This window comes from Coptis chinensis, chromosome 1, assembly GCF_015680905.1.
Source record: "Coptis chinensis isolate HL-2020 chromosome 1, ASM1568090v1, whole genome shotgun sequence".
NCBI lineage: Eukaryota > Viridiplantae > Streptophyta > Magnoliopsida > Ranunculales > Ranunculaceae > Coptis > Coptis chinensis.
The window spans coordinates 85,911,428-85,917,389 of NC_141456.1; the positions used below are offsets into that span (position 1 = coordinate 85,911,428).

The following is a 5,962-nucleotide window of genomic DNA, read 5'->3' on the forward strand; positions in this document are numbered from 1 at the left end:
GCAACAAATATTGTCTTTCAAAGATAAAGAGCTTGTTGCTGTTAGTTTTAGCTTAAAAACTTGTAGAGATGCTCTGTCTAGAATGATTATTATTGATGAGTTGCCATTTAGTTTTATGGAGGGTGAAGGGTTTCGACATTTTGTGAAGGTTATACAGCCCAAGTTCACAAATTTGCCTTATCGGACTCAAGTTGGTAGGGATTGCATCGAACTTTACATGGAGGAGAGAAGAAAGTTAAAGAGTTTTCTGCATAGTAATAGAATATGTATAACAACTGACACTTGGACATCTATTCAAAACTTAAATTACATGGTTTTGACTACTCATTTCATCGATAGTGATTGGAACTTACAAAAAAGAATTCTGAATTTTTGTCTAGTTCCAAATCACAAAGGTGAGACAATTGGAAAGATGGTAGAGAAGTGTCTTCTTAATTGGGGTGTCCATAGTCTTTTTTTCAGAATCGTTGATAATGCAAGTTCTAATTCTGTTGCCATTGATTACTTGAAGAAAAAAGCAAAAATTGGGAAAGACACCGTTATGGGACATAAGTATTTACATATGAGATGTTGTGCTCACATCTTGAATCTTATTGTTTGTGATGGCCGAAAGATGATGTTAATGATGCTATTTTCGAAAGCACGCATCGCAGTGAGGTATGTGAGGTCATCTCCATCTAGGTTAGCCAGGTTCAAGGAGTGTGTGAAGGAAAAACAAATAGAGTGCACCAAACTTTTATGCTTAGATGTGACAACTAGATGGAATGCGACATTCATGATGTTAGAAGTTGCTGAGAAGTTCCAAAGTGCCTTTGAGATATTGGAGCTTGAAGACCCACAATACACCCTTTACTTTGATGATGACAAGATCAAGGGGCCTCCAACCTTAACTGATTGGAATAGTGCTAGATTATTTGTGAAATTTCTAAGAGTTTTCTATAAGGCAACATTGCGATTTTCAGGTTCTCGTTATGTTACCTCAAATAATTTCTTTAGTGAAATTCTAATTGTTCAGAAGAAATTGATTCAGTTTAATGGAAGTGAGGATGCACGTTTGAGATCAATGGCATTGCGTATGCAAACTAAATTTGATAAGTATTGGGATATGGATAAGATTAACATTTTGTTATATGTTGGTGTTGTGCTTGATCCCCGCTTCAAGATGAAGTATGTGTCGTATTCCTTCAAACAGTTGTATGAAGAAACTAAAGCTAATGATGAAGCAAAGAAAGTGAAAGATGCTTTGGTTGTGTTGTATGAGTGGTATGTTAGGCACTATCCTTCTTCAAATCAGCCACCTATTGATGTGAACGTGAGCCAAACAGCAAGCGAATGGATGTTGATGATGATGAGCAAGATCCTACTATACTAGCCGCCAATTTCAGCAACACTTGCTAGAGGAAGATAACTTCTGAGAATAAGTCCGAGGTTGAGAGGTTTTGGCTGAAACTAATGAAGTTGGTGGGGATAAGTTTGACATTTTGGGTTGGTGGAAGATCAACGCTTCTAGGTATCGGATCCTTTCTCTTGTTGCACGTGATGTTTTGGCAGTTCCGATATCTTCCGTAGCTTCTGAGTCTGCATTTAGCACGGGGTGTATACTTGACCCTTTCCGTAGTTCGTTAGCTCCTAACATGGTGGAAGCCCTTATTTGTGCACAAGATTGGCTTCGTTCTCCATCAATTCTAATTAATCTTCGACAGTCAATGGATGATATCGAGCAATATGATAAACTAGATGGAGGTAATAATTTGCATTGCAATGTTTAGTCTATTGTTATTTTCTTTTGTTAAAATATGTACTTGTGTAGTTCGACTTACGTATGTATATGCTTGTGTCCTTTTTTGTTTTGCAGAATTATTTGGATCGACTTCTTCTGAGCCTAATGCTGCGGAGAATTGATTGGTAATCAAGTTTTTAAGTTTATTTTTTTGTGAAGTTCATTCACTATGTCTATTTGTGAACTTGAATAAGTTGGATTATTTTTTTTTGTTATGAAATGCAGTTGTGCTTAGAGCTTGATGGTGTGGATAGGCAGATAGATGTGGATCATGTGGATAGCTTTTGTTTTGATAGCTGTGGCTTGTGTGGATAGTTTTGGCTTTTGTGGATGCTATTGGTTTTTGGTTATATTTAAACTTCTTCAGTATTATGGTGTTGGTATACTATCTGTTTTGCTCTCAATCTCTGTGGCTTGTTTACTATATATATTTCTGCCGTTAGAATCCTCTTAGGCTCTTACCATATTATCATGTGTTGTGTCTTTGTTATTATTGGAAAAAAAAAAATGTTGTCTTTGTGAAATGGTTAATATTTGAGACTTAGATGCTTATATCTATTCTAGGACCGGATCCACGGATGCTTTTTTCTTCAACGCTTTGATGCAAAGCATTCACATAAGAAATAGTTGGTTTAATGGCATTAGCCAAAACACCGCAAATTTGTAGCTCTATAGTCCTATCCCCGGCGGATCTTTGCTTTCAATGGAGTTTAGTTTTGCACGCCTTGATGTCCAGCCAAGAAGGGGGTATCCGAGAATGCAATGGAGGCACTTGAAGGCTATATGCAATAGAGATAATATGGAATTGTGGAGTCCTACTACCGAGGGTTAGTGCTTGACCAAGATGAGCGGTGGAAGGAAGGAGAACGAACAGATTGACTTGGTGTCGTGGCCCTTTGTCCGTAAGTATATGATAATGATGAGTGATAGAAGTTTATAGTGTACAGAATACTGGTATGTCTGCAACACAGTTTGTTATAAAGCTTATTGTAAGTTACCAGAACTTGCCTAGTTTTTCAGGAATGAATGACGAGGGCTTTTGTAGAACTTCACATGGTACAGGTTTAGAATCTGCTTGAGGACATTTAGTTCTGAATGACGAGGACATTTAGTTCTGAACTTCACATGCTTTTGTAGAACTTCACATGGTACAGGAATGAATGACGAGGACTGTTACTCAAAATCGATGCTTTCTTGTTTAATTGCCTACAACTACAGGGACCAAGTCCATTTTGGATACGTGGGCATGTTTGAAATGATTGAACAGCAGTTTCACATTGGCAATGTTCTGGGGGTTGTTGCGGGGCCTAGGAAATATCTCCCTTTTCTTAGTTCAATAACTTATATATGTTTTATAATTGAAATTTGGTCACAGAGAGTCAGAGAGGTTATAAGAATTTAGGGTCGGGTCGGTTATAGTCGGGGGTAAACCGACTAACGATCGGTTTTGGTCGGGTTATCGGATAGAAACGAATCTGGTCGGTCGGTGTGGGTCGGTTGAGTCTATATAATCGGGTCGGGTCGGTTATAATATTGCATAAACCGATAGGGTCGGTTCGGTAGTCGGTTTTAGCCCAAACCCGACCCGAACCGACCCGTGCACACCCCTAGTAACTGCAATGATTTTTGCATTATTAAAAAAATTTCTCTGGAACGCGATCGCACGTGCCAGGAAAAAGGCATCTCCTTTACCAACCATTGTGACACTTATCATGATACGTTGGGGTTTTTCTAGTACTTCTCCTCATACACCTCTTCGAACAGCTAACATTATTCACTCAGTATGTAGGAACGGATTCTGGAACCCCGACGTTGCAAAGAACCATGTCGGTGTAAAAACTGACGAAGATTGTTCCGCTGACAACATCTTCACTGAAAATGCATTATGCAACGTATTTAATCCCATGGAAGGGCTTCGTTTAATGCGACAAGGACTGATGACATTATTCAAACATCAGAACATTATCATCACCAGTCTTCTTGAATTTCAGGACCTGCGGACAATAAATGAAGAGGAACAAGCACAATTCTTGCACAGCCACAACCAGTTCTTGGCAAATCACACTCTCAAAATGGAGAACCACGCCAAGATTTACCAGACAAAAAGTGAAATGTTGCACCGGGCTGTTGCACGGATTGACGGCATAGAAAATCTTATAAATGGATCCCTCCCACAAAAGGATCCTCGCCGTTACTTGGGCCCATGAAACCAATTAAATTTTGCAATTTTATATTATTTGTCATTTTCTTTTTAGTTTTTAATTTTCCTATGGTAATTTGTTTTTACTTAATTATTCTCATCATACTCTAATATTTGTTTATCCTTGTCTAAACAGGTCGCATTTTTTTTCACACATTTTCTACAATGGAAGCTCCAAAGATGATTCCAGAACAATCTTTCCATTCGTTGCTGAATTCTCCTCTATATGAACATCTTTCCAGAGACTACATCACTCAAGTTGGTTGGAACTCTCTTATTCTACACCCGGAGCAGACATACTCCCCAGGTTTGGCAACTTATTTTTATGATCACATGGAAGATCTACCAGTTGTCCAGGGTTTCCCTTTGAATGGCTTTACACTCTGTATTGGTAACACCCGACACTCTTTTACGAGCCAATTTGCTTGCTATGGCCCTAGACCTTCCTCCTCTTCAGCCAGACCTCCCCATTCAATACATGATAGAGAATGACTTTAATGACTATTCTAAGGAAGATTTTGCTGCCCGGTATGGCGATGGCATTGCCCACGTCAGTGAACGTGCCGAAGCTGGCCGATGGCCAGACTTCACTATTCCACTAGCCAGTATGACCATGAATGTTAGAACTGCCATGTTATTTATTCTTCTGAACATCATGGGGGATTGGCATTTTTCCACTGCATCAAAGTCAGCGTGTAAGACATTCCATGCATTGGCCCAGCAACATACCGCCTTTGACATTACAGACCTAGTAATTGAGAATCTTAAGAAGGCTCGGTTTTTTCGACAACACTGTATCACCCTGCCAGTTACACCATGGAGGATAGTGAGGACGTACTTCCCACAGTTTGTGGCCACCTTTCAGGTCAGGGTAAAGGTCGACTCTATGTGTCCAACAAACAAGATAATTCGTTCTTTGTGATTTCGGACATGGCGACGCCCTGCAAGGTATCTAAAGAAAGTTCGTTCTTTCCCTAATGATGATAAAATGATAGCTCATCTAGACAATGCAAAAAAGAGGAAGTGGAGTGAAGTCTGGAAAGCTATGATAGATTGGCGGGATGCAAAGGAATGACATTTCTACAGGGACGAGGCAAGGATGGACTATCCCCCTGTTCAAGGTTGGGGCAATGTGAGTTGATGCATGTACATATTTGTTTTACGTTTTGATGTGAAATAAATAAATAACCTCACAGTATGCTACTCTAATAGTGTGCTTCTACTTTTATGATGTATAATATATAGTATGTTACAATAAATTTCTGTGGAAGATGTCAACTATATTTTTGCTCAAAGCCTCTCAGGTATACTCTTTCTTCCTCTTAACACTTTCAGGACACAGTGTCTGATTGTTTGGGGGTGGTGAGAACCTTTTGCAAAAATTAGGCATGTATAGTTATATATAGTTTACTTGATGTCTAAATAAACGTATTTAGTGACAAATTCTCGTTTCCCTTTCTATGATGAAAAATATTTAGAAATCTCACCCTAGCATCATAATTAGGACTTGTTCTTAGAAACTTAATTTAATAAGTATGCAATAGTTTTTACATCTTTTCATGAGCATTCATGCACTGACTATCATTAAATGTACACAGCAGTAAGTTTCTGGGACCCACGGTTAGACAACTTAGTTTCCATATCCTGTAAGAATCTAACCAAAAGCCTCAAAATGTGTGATATATGAGTAATGACACAGAGGAGTAGTTCTTCCGAATAAGAGAAGTTCACACGTCTACTTTCTTGACCACTACCCAAATCCTAGGCGAGAATTTAGGCCTTCTTTGGATCGATATAACCAAAAATTCACACCTGTAAAAAAAATTTAGCCGCTAATCGTTCCACTGAACCTTTCATTAATCCTTTCTACTTCACCAAAAAAAATCATTACCCATCTGTTAACCACAAATAAATAAGCCTACCTAGATGATGAGTATGAGAAATAGGATGAAGTGCAGAAAAATGAAGAGAAAAACCTTGTC

General features: G+C 38.7%; 1 pseudogene; it reads left to right on the forward strand.

Annotated features, from left to right (window-relative positions):
* Positions 1 to 562: 562 nt before the first annotated feature.
* Positions 563 to 5,116, forward strand: LOC147525601 (zinc finger BED domain-containing protein RICESLEEPER 2-like; annotated as a pseudogene).
* Positions 5,117 to 5,962: the final 846 nt, after the last annotated feature.